An 11706-nucleotide genomic window follows, 5' to 3' on the forward strand; every position below is an offset into this window, starting at 1 on the left:
TTTCACTTTCACTTCCACTTTCACTTCACTTCACTGGGACAAGAATTGAGAAGCAATTAAAATCATTTTGATTAAATATGAGTATTTTATACATATCCTGTAAATAGAGTGAAGTAAAATTCAGTGAAATAAATAAATTATTCCAAATTATTCACTTATCTTTGCTGTAGAACACAAGAGATTTCCTCCAAAGATATTGAAAATCAGGCAACAGAACCAAATGGCTTTACTATGAATTAAGTTAGATTGACCTGGAAAATGTGTGTGTATATGCATGCAATCGGTAATAACAGTATATTAGTAAATACTTCTCTACTCACTGATAATCAGAAATTGATAAAAAATGTCAAAATTAAGCAGATCCCTGGGAATTAATATAATCATTCCATTAAATTCATTTGAATACTTTTTATATTTTTATCTTTAATACATGCCTTTAAATTTGGGACTGTCAATTAAGAAATTAATTAAGAAGCACTGTCTGAGATTGAAATGGTCATGATCCAGCATGTAGCGAGACACAGAGAAATTAATTCTCAGTGCAACATCTTATATATTAAGACAGAAAATATATCTGCTGTAGAGGCTGTAAAATGCCATTGAATCAGAGATAAAAACTTATACCCAGAAACTGAACCACAAATAGTGGCAGCTCTTGCCCGCATATGACAGTAATATACACATATTTGTGAAGAATACATATAGGCCCATAGGGATTCCCTTCCCCACACTTTTGTTTGGAAGAAACTCTGCCAAGAATCCTGTTTGTCAAATATAAATTAGAAGGCCAGACTTCTGATCAACATTTTTGTTGATAATTAGTAAATTTAAAACCTGTGAGAAGTGGGTGATTTTTCATATCAGAACATGATTTACTTTGGCAGATGTTTTACTACCCCCGCGTCTCTAGTTTTATCATTAGAGTGTGGCACATAAATCTCAAGAGAGAATGAGCAATAACTTATTACTAAATAGAAAGAAAGCAGTGTGAACATTTCTTAGCATCAAAAATTCCCCAGTCAGCAACAACCATCCTATGTGCCCAAACTATCAGTGTATCCTTGCATGAGAAAGACAAATTAAAATGTTTGTGGGGGTGGCTGAGAAATATGGTCACCCCCAAGTGTTGTAGTCTCCCAGTCAGCTAGCCAATCAATTTTCAACAAGCTATAGCTTTACACCACATTGTTCAGGTCAATAAATATGATTCTAAGGGTTGGTTCAAACAAATCTGGGGCTTCATTTAAAGTTGTTTGATTGGTACCCTGTTGTGGGGAGAGGGAAAAGGAGTATCTTATAGGGCAGTGTTTCCCAAACTTGGGATGCTGCTTGTCCAGGGAAAGCCCCTGGCGGGCCGGGCCGGTTTGTTTATCTGCTGTGTCTGCAAGTTCGGCTGATTGCGGCTCTCACTGGCGGCGGTTCGCTGTGCCCAGCCAATGGGGGCTGTGGGAAGTGGCGGCCAATATGTCCAGCAGCCCGCGCCGCTTTCTGTTGCCCCCATTGGCCAGGCACAGCAAACCGTGGCCAGTGGGAGGAGTCCCAAATTTGGGAAACACTGCTATAGGGTTACAGTAGGGAAGAGACTTAGTAATAAAATGTCTACAGAATTTGAGGACAATATTATGGGAGTAGTCAGTGGATTTTCCCATTAAAGAGGAGGAAGATTGAGAACTCATGCAGCTGGGGCCTTCTTTCATTCTCTAGGTCAATCATGGTGTTTCCCAAAATTCTCAGTCAACATGAAGCAACTTATAATGAACATCGCATGGCTGTTAGAGCACAAGCAATAAATCTCACTGAATGAGGTGGTGTCTTTGTGACAGGAGGAGGAGTTTGGAGGGCCAGTGGCTTCAGGTTTTAGTAGCACAACCCTATCAAAATGTAAAGCAGAGAATTCTGAAGAGGACTGAGAAGGATGGTAATTTGTGCTCAGCTATTGAAGCTGATAGGCAATGGAGAGATGTACAAATGAATTGGCTCCCATGTTCATTTTGTAGGTGACGGGCAGAGAAGTTTTAGACTGGAAGGTCAGAGCTTCCATGTCTGGTAGAGTTCATCTTCTGCTGGATCACTGCAGTCAGGAAACACTCCTTACTACCTGATAAAAAGATTTTGAAGAGCTAATTTGTTCTTTTGGAATGCATCAGCTTGCACAAAAAGATGTGTGTGTTTTACATAAAGGCTTCTAGGAAGGCAATACCTTCAAATCCCCTTAAAGCATGTTTTCTGTTTTACATTCTTCTGCAATTATTTAATTGGATGAATGGTCTGTGGGGCCTGTAAGTTGGATGGAGAGAACAGCCCGGCAAAATAAAAAATACATAAAAAAACCTTGTGCAGTTTCACATGACATTAGAATAAATTGAACATAAAAAAAAAGCCTATTTCAAGAATGCCCATGAATGTTTTAGTAGAATTCACTTCAAACCTGGTATGTCCTACATGAGTCTCTTTCCCTTATGGGAAAGCAATATACTTGAAGTTGACTAAGTACAGATCTTTTTCATAAGTATTTAAAGGAATAGGCATTGGTAATACAACAACACTGTTGTTCTGAACACAGAATAGCAATATAGTACCATAAGGCTAATTAACATCCTGTAGTCCCATTGCATTCCCTGAAGAGAATCATGGTTTTAAATGATAAGCACATATATTGAGACATTATTAATCTAGGCAAGTACCTGTAGTGCAGTAAAGCATACTTCCAGTTATGGAGTAACTGGAAGAATACAAATTTCATACAGGGAAGTACATTTTAGTTAAAATACATGGTTCACTGCACTTAGTTAAACTGATGTATTCACTCAACTTTAGAAGGGGACAACATAGTGTGTAATATTTGTAACTTTGTGTATGTAGTTTCCTGTATTTTAAGAATTTTTGATTTAAGATTGACCTACATTTTGGAAGTGTTCTTGGGGCACTGCTTGGTGATTCATCCATTATGGGGAAAGTCCTGTAGAAATTATGAAGATTAAAACCTATAGGTGTCTATAGAAAAGACAATAGATGTAAATAGAATATTCTATCCTTTCTGTAGTTTCTGCCCCCAAACTTCCTAAAATTCTGTAGAGATGTCTGGACATGGAGAGTGAACTTCTCTTTATATGGTCCCCCATCCAAAGTCAGGATCATGTGACAGGGTCAGGCCAGATGGCTGCAAAAGAGTGGTCGAAGGTAGATACATTAGTTCCAGGTTAATCAGGTCCCTTTTCCCTGGGTAAAATAACAGGGACTATTCCAGAACACTCAGGAACTTTCTAGAACTAATTAAGGCTAATTCAGACACCTGTAGCCAATTGGGAAGCTACTAGAATTAATTAAGGCTAATCAGGACATCTAGTTTAAAAAGGCTCTCACTCCAGTTAGTGAGGGACACGCAAGGAGCTGAGAGTGAGAGGGCATGTGGCTGGAGGACTGAGGAGTACAAACGCTATCTAGCATCAGGAGGAAGGTCCTGTGGTGAGGATACAGAGGGTGTTGGGAGGAGGCCATGGAGAAGTAGCCCAGGGAGTTGTAGCTGTCACACAGGTGTTACACAAAACACTCTAGACAGCTGTGATCCACAGGGCCCTGGGCTGGAACCCAGAGTAGGGGGCGGGTCCGGGTTCCCCCCATCCTCCCAACTCCCTATTGGATACAGGAGGAGTTGACTTGGACTGTGGGTCCCACCAGAGGGGAAGGTCCCCGGCCTGTCCCCCGACCCACTAGGTAGACCAGCAGAGACTGTGGGGATTGTTCTCCTTTCTTTTCCCCATGCTGGCCAGTGATGAGGTTATCTGAGTGAATGGCAGATTTGAGCCACGAAAGTGGCCAAACTGAGGGCTACTGTGAATCTCTGAGGCGAGCAAAATCTGCCAATAAGTGAAGGACCCACCAAGGTAGAGGAGGAACTTTGTCACCATAGATAGAGGCACACTACTGGGTTGTTGTGAGCACTTGTCCCCTGGAGTGGGACAATGCCTTTCCTTTTGTCAGTCATTGTACAGTTGTTAGGTACCTATGGATTTTGATTATTGCAAACCAGGGCCAGAATTGAACACTGACCTAGAGTTTCAAGTGTCTCCAAATCCCAGCTAACCTCCTGAGCCATTTATGATTTTACCCAAAACTAGCCAAGAGGATTTTTGCTCAAAATATGTAAGGAAACAAGTGACTACCCTAGTGTGCATGCGGTGCATGTGTGTGTATCCCACATTATAATGTAAAGATCTATTATAACAACATATTCCCCTGCCCCAGCCTTGTGTATTAGAATTGCAGAGGCTGGTGATACAAGTTTCTGGATAACTCCTGAGGACTGGCCACACAGTATTTGCAGCTTTTGCAGTTAACCTTCAGAAGCTTCTCTTTACACTTCCGTTGCTTAGGGATTATATTTCTCTATCATTTGAACTGTTTATCAGTTTGCCCATTTTTTTTCATAGAGGAGTACCCTGCATTTATGTTGGGTTATAAAATGATCACTTTTAGTTCATAGGGGTTCTACCAGAAAAAGCAATGGAGAAAAGCAGAAATCCACATGTCTGAGTGATTTGTTCTTGATTATGGAGAGGAATTTGTGTGAACTCAGGGAAGAACAACATTGGCTGAAGAAGATATTATTAAGGAGTTTGACCCAAATATTTTAAATGGGGAAAAACACAGAATAATTTAATATGTCTCAGAAATTTACTCAAGTTTGTCAGACCACCACAAATGTCAACGGAACGCACAATGGTATGGATGGGATCCTGGGAGAAGAAATGCATTGGCAAACTGCTATAAAACATTGATAGACTTGTGGAGTCATGGTTCAAACCTCTGAAGTTGGGCAGATCACAACTTAAAAGTTTGAGAGGGTCTGTAGCAATGGAGACAAAATATTTATGTGGTGCATTGTTTTTTGCTTTGCAAATATTTCACAATGCCAAAGAGGATGAGAAGTCTCACTGAGCTACGAGGGACAGATTACATTAAAACATCTCTAGTTAAGCAAACAAACAAATTATTACCACCCAGTATAAGAAACTATCTGCTAAATTACAGCTCATGGAAGACTTAACACATGCTGGAAGATCCTCAGTGGGTGTAAACTGTCATATCTTCACTGAAGTCAATGCAACTATGATGATTTATGCCTGCTATAGATCTGCCCTCTTGGCAAGAACTTCATAATATGTCTGCGCTAAAACTCACTAAATTCAGGGCCAAAAATTCCATTGACTTTAATGGAGCAGGATCAAGCCCACTGAGATGCATATTACTTCTACAAGGCACAAAAATCCACTCAAATACCCTGTCAGTTTAGCTTTATCTTCTTTATAATCATCACCAGTAGAAGATTTAAAATTTCTCCCTCCACTAAAAAACAACTACTCAGCAAATGAAAAAGTTCCCCAAAAGCTGCAAATGTCTTTGTAGTATGTGAAACTTCTTCTGTTTCTTTAACCAAATTAGTCATTAGTTTTTAAATATTACTTTTGCTTTTCCCATTGAGTTAACAGACTTAATGTAATTTGTTCTATTGCTCTGAAGGCTAAAGGATTTTTATAACAAAACATGGAAGAGTGAAAAAGTAATATTTTATTAGACATAAAAAAAATTCATGTGTTTTGAATTATGTGCATAATGTTTCCTATGCCTTCTTCGCTACATTTAAGAGATTCTTCAGAAGGCTAAAAGTGGAGAACAGCCTTTATTGCAGGGATCACTGGTACTAGATGGTCATAAGAACAAGTATTACCACCTCTTTCACGTCCTGTTTTCTGTACAGCAGATCTTAGTATTTTGCACTTTAAGGGAAAAAATAGGCTTAGGTTTCATAGCTGGTTGTCCATAGTGTTCAGCACTATATCTTGCCTTTCCCACACAGCCAAATTGTATTGGTCTGGATGCACTGGTAGGTGTGAAAACAACATGTGTTGTTTACCAACCTGGGTCCAGGTTTTTCACTGCTCTTTTGTTGTTATTCTTATTTATTACATCCTTCTGATGCCAATGTTGGTGCACAGGGTAGAAATTAGTCTTTTCCATTCCTCTCTGTCATTAGCTGCTGCTTCCACCTGCTCTGTGGTGTTGATATTGACTGTTCTTCCCTGACTGCTAAGGCTTCTTCTTAAGGTTTCTCTTTGGCACCCTCATTTCCTCACACCAGTTGGTTTCCACCTGCAGCTTCGTGTGGGAATCTGTGTATCGGCACCCAGAGTATTGGCCCCAAAGATGTCCAAAGCTTCCTTCTAATTTTCATGGAGGGAAGCTGCTGGTTCATAATATCTCAGATCTCTTCAATGAAATGTCTTGAACTAATGCCCAGAAGCCTTCACAGGGTCTTTGTTTCAAAGGCATCTAGATCTCCAGATCTTGTAGTCTTATGTTAGTACTGAGATTACATTTGAGTTGAAAATTCTCAGGTTTTTTTGGTATTAATATCTTTGATTTGATGTTGCAGAGTTTAGTGAAAGCTGTGGATGCCTTCCCTATCCCTGATGTCACTTCTTGCTTGAAAACTCTGTTGGTTAGTATGGTGCTGCCCAGGTAAATGAACTGTCTCACTTTTTGTCTTTGATGTTTTTGTCTTCTAATATGATGATACAGCTTGATGGCTGGATATTTGTTTTGGAGTAACTGATTTGTGAGCCCTACTTGGCCTGCTGCTGTTGCCATGGTGTCTGTCTTTGTAGCCTTTTCAGCAGTGTTGCTCAATAGCATGGTGACATCGTCAAAGTCTAGTTCTTTGAGGTACTTGCGGACTGCTCATGTTATGACAGTGTTTGGCATTGCCACAGAATGTATAACGAAGAAGTCTGTTAGCAACACAAACAACAGAGGAGATAGAATGCAGCCCGATTTTATGCCAGTGTCCATATTTATTCACCCTGCAATGCTGTATTGTAAATAGAGCTGGGTGAACTTTTTTGGACAAATGGTTTATTCACTGAAAAATTTAGTTTTGGTCAGCCCAAAGCTATTAACAAATCTAACACAAAATGTTTTGGTTGACTTCAAAGCTACTTTTAGATTACTTTTTTGATTCACTGAAAATTTGAAAAAGTTCAGATTCGGTTTGACCTGACCATTTTTTTTTCCAGAACCATCAGCAGTCTGGAACATTTTGTTATTTGTTGAGCTCTAATTGTAAACATTGCTTAGGGATCTAATTGTGAACACAGAAAATAGTGCTGAACTAAATTAGGACTGATCTACATGTTAGTGGGAGATGTGATGTGGATTTTTTAGCTGACTTCAAGCAGAAGGTTGAATCCCTGTTTTCAGACTGTCTACTCAAACAGTGCCTCGGATGCTTGCTTTGTTGTAGCTGTTTCTTTAAAAATCAGCTTTTTTCCTCAATGTGTAACGTTTGTTCTGATTCATTCTGGAACATATTTTGGGAATTCACAGGATTATCACCAGGGCTACTACTATCAGTCCGAACACATGCATGTCTTATTATCTCATCCAACATTTCCTGTGCACATTCAGTTAGTAGAGAGGATGAGAAATGCTGCCATCACTACTGGCAGTGCTCAATAAATATTATGACTGTCTTTTCAGTGCTGCAGCAGCCAGTGCTAAGACTATAATTCAAAATTTATAGTCTTTTTTTCCCCTATTGGACTGTATCCTGGCCCTGAACAACTCTAAAACCCCAAAGAGGGAACATGTTACTCAAACATAAACTGAGCAGATTAACCAAATGAATTTTCAGGACCTGTGAAATGTGTACATGTGGTGGTAGCCAGTGTTCTCTTTTTGTGACCTTAAATATTAATTTTTGAGACTTTTATCTGGGAAGATAAGACAGATGCATAAAAAAGAATGAAAAATTTAAATTACATCTGTCAAGGAAACTGGTGAAATTAATTTTCTAGTATTTCTAAAAACATCCGACTGAATATTTTTAGCATTTTTAAATTAATTTATACCAAATAAAAAATAAGATGATGTAAACCTGATGTTTTCTGTTCCCATCATAGGTCCTGTGGACAGCTGTGGAAAAAACATAGGAGACGTCATAATCAAATATACATTTGCTGGAGCAACAAACCTATTCAGGAAAGAAGAGGTAGCTTTCCGATACAGTGAAATTTAACCCAGGCCCCATACGATTAGATAGTACTGGTATGACTAGAGTGTTAGTTCACCATAAAAATTCACCTCTGTGAAGTCCACACTCATTCTCCCACACAGGCCTCCTCTTCTAATGTAAGTAGTTATTAGGGATGGGCTTACTCAGAGGTTGAGAACTACTTCTGGTATGTCTGCAATGTAATTGGGAGGTGTGATTTGCAGCACAGGTAAGCATACCCATGCTAGCTTTGATGTAGATAGCTCACTAAGAATAGCAATGAAGTTGCAACAGCCTGGGTTTGCAGCACAGGCTAGCCATCCAAGTCTGTACCCAGGCTCTGGTTGCAGTTTAGAGATACCCTGTGGAGAAAGCCTACTGGCCAGTATGACTAAGACTCCCTGTGTTGGGGTGTACTGGGCCCTTTGATGACCCTTGCTGAAAGACTTGCGGTCCTACCACACGCCACCCCAGAAAAGGAGCAGTGAAGGTGGGTCCTCCAGGCCTGCCTCGAGAAGCTGCAGGGAAACAGCCAATCCGAGCAGAGCAGGCCCAGTTGAAAAGGAGCTACAGGGCCTGAGCAGATCAGTTGCTGGCTGGGACCAGAAGGGTGAGGAAGGACTGGAAAACAGTGAGACTCTCCAGGTGAGGAGGCCTTCCTCAAGCAGGAAGCAGACAGAGAAGAGGGAGGGGTGATGTGGGAAGTGGCCCAGGGAATAGCAGCAGAAACTATTATAGCAAGCAGAACATGGCTGATATTTTTAGGGTCCCTGGGTCAGGACCTGGGGTAGTGGGTGGGCCTGGGTCCCCTAACCAGCCACTGGCAGGGTTGTCTAAGCCCCAAGAGGGGATAAGGCTTGATTAGAGGCCAAAGTGAAGGGTAGGACCTAGAGTCTCCAGGGAGGAAGCCCTGGGGTCACTGCTCTAGACTTAAAGCTAGCCCAGAAGGGGCTGAGGACTGAGTCCAGAGACCGGGCTAAATGGTAATGGGCACAGGCCCCGTTGGACCTTTTACCACAGAAGTGTTTCCTTCAGGTGTTTAGAAAATGGGTAACTTAGTCAGAGGGCTGAGCCAATGAAGACCCGCCTGATGCGGGCAACTGCCAACAAGAGGTGACAGAAAAGGAAAGAGTGCAGGTTTGCACCCAGCCAACAGGAAGCACTCATGAGAGGTGTGTTCCCCCAGTCACACCCCTCCAGAATTAAAAGGAGTAAAACAGTAGTGTAGTTTCAGTTGTGTATGTAGCACCATTAAAGGTTAGTGCTAGGTCTGTATCCTAACCAGCTTCTGCACAAGTGTGCTAGTTGGAGAAGAGGTTCCCAGAACACACACACTCCTCTCTCTTTCCACCCATAGCAGTGCTTTTGTACAAGATAGACCTAAAATGAGCTGGAAGATTTAAGAGTTGAGTTTTTATATCTTTACTATCCTTCCCACCTTGTGGAAGTTTTTATCTCTCAGTCACAGAGAAACTGGAATTATTGCTGAAAATTAAAAAATAAATCTGAGAATAGGGTTGGGTCTAGACAATAGTCCTCTACAGCCAGCTGGGACAAGTCTAAACTACCTTTCCTGTGAATTCATGGGTATGCTCCGAATTCATTACTCACCATAACCCTCTATGCTATGAAGTACCTGAACTCTTCAGATCCAGCTGTGCCCATCTCTGTTTATGCTTTTTTCTCTTGTTATGAACCTCCTCATTGGTCTTTAAATCTAGGATGATGTTTGCTGAGAAACAACCCCGTTATTCGAGGAACATATGTTCATAACTATTACAAGTCAGGAACATTTGAATAGTCTCCATCTGGCACAAATCAATGTAGAATCATAATAAATGAGAATTGTTAATACTGAGAACTTTGTCTGGAATTGTAGATGTAGCCATTGTTTAAAGTAATTTGTAAAGAACTCTGAAGTTTCAGGATTAGTTCATCCATAAAGGTTTTGCTTGGTCTGTACTTTTTATTTTCAATAATGTATAGAAAATTATAAATTGGCATACCAAAGCAGATCATGTTCTGCCACTTACAGTAACCATATGCTTCTAAGAATGGTGCAAGAAATCCTCAATGGACAATTATGGAATAATCTGCCTGTGAGGAAAAGTTACTTCAAAATCGCTGGGTGTGTTTTAATCCACTGAAAGTTGCCTTTAGAGAAAGTAAAAATAACAAACACAAAATTAGAATATACTTCAGTAAAAACAGGCAATACTCATACACCAAATCAGCATTATTTGTAAACATATACTGTAAAACCCTCACTGTCCCTTGAGTATACAAGATGCATCCAACATCCATGAGGCCATATGGAGACACTGCATTCATTTAAACAACTAGTGCACAATAAAATTATGTTGTCCTCTAAGTGCAAATTGTTTATTCAGGAGAGTTACACCTTTTTTTTTTCTAAATTAAAATAAAAATACAGTCACTTTGCTACACTGAGATTTTTTTCATACAGTATCTCAGAGAACCATTGGTATCTCCCATAGCTGTCAACTAATAGAAATTCTGAAAAAAGATAAACTCTTTCTGTGATAGTTTAGCCAGTGTTCTTTGGGGTTCACTACTAGTCATTCCATAAGAAGTAGAAAATGTAAGGGATGCAAACTCTCGTGCTTGTTTTGACTCTGAGCATATTAAAGCTTTGCTGTGAAAGTGTTTCTAAGCCTTCCAAGAGTTTCCTTGGGTGTATTTCTAGTTTATATTGAGATGCATGCAATACTTTGAATGCATGGGAGGGGGAATGCAAAAATGAAGATAATTACAGAAGCTGGTCCGTTTTTATCATTTTATCATGAGTTATAGTTGTACTGGTACATTCTTTCCAAACACGGGGTTGGTATTGCTGTTTTCTAGTTAACTCTCCTTTCCCCATTTTATTTAATTTATAGTAGAATTTCATCTGACATTTGGACTGCAGGGATTTCACTTCTTGAATTACCCTTCCCACTCAGTCTCAAGGGGGATCATTTTTAACAAGAGAAAGATGCCATCTTTGGTGAGGGGTGCGTGCGGGGAGGGTGCAGGAGGCAAAAGGTCAGAATTACAGAGTAAAATCGTATAATGTTCACTATGAAAATTGCATAGATGAGTTCTGGGTGGTTGACCAAGTTGGTGATGCAATACAGAGCCTTTCATTTCTAAGTTACAGCTTCCAATACAGTCTATTGTATTCCAATACAGTCTATTTCAGCAGTGATCCAAGCCATTGGGTGTTTGGTCTGTGTGAGTTCAGTGGTGTAAGTTCTTGGGGGACATATGCCTGTTCAAGTGACCCACCATCACAACTGGTACTAATTACAAGTTTTGGAACAGAGACCAAATGGGCATGGAGACTTAGCTACTCTTTTACCCCTTCAGGTCCATCTAAGACTGGGTAGATAGCCACTGGTGGGCTATTCTGCTCTTCATGCTGTAAGTGTGGATACAAGCAGGACTTCAGTCTCCAGCCCTCTCAGACCCTGACCTTTCACAAGCACTATGCTGAGGAAGTTTAAAAGAAGGGGACAAAAATGAATCTTACATGTAATTTGACAATTTGTCCTTGTGTGATCTCTACTTGCTCTATTTTCTTAGTTCTGCCACATATAGTTGATATGTTTTCTTATTTCTAGAATCCTAAAGGTATCTCAGTTTGACTTGTCATC

General features: G+C 40.2%; 1 long non-coding RNA gene across 1 annotated transcript in view; it reads left to right on the forward strand.

The window, feature by feature from the left end:
* Positions 1-10695, forward strand: part of LOC125643054 (uncharacterized) — a 129654-nt gene extending 118959 nt beyond the window's left edge. Inside the window, exons 4-5 of the long non-coding RNA XR_007358568.2 lie at positions 6434-6519; positions 7959-10695. This is a non-coding gene — a long non-coding RNA (uncharacterized LOC125643054). The remainder of the gene's footprint in view (positions 1-6433; positions 6520-7958) is intronic.
* The last annotated feature ends 1011 nt before the right edge of the window (positions 10696-11706 follow it).

This window comes from Caretta caretta, chromosome 9, assembly GCF_965140235.1.
Source record: "Caretta caretta isolate rCarCar2 chromosome 9, rCarCar1.hap1, whole genome shotgun sequence".
Taxonomy (NCBI): domain Eukaryota; kingdom Metazoa; phylum Chordata; order Testudines; family Cheloniidae; genus Caretta; species Caretta caretta.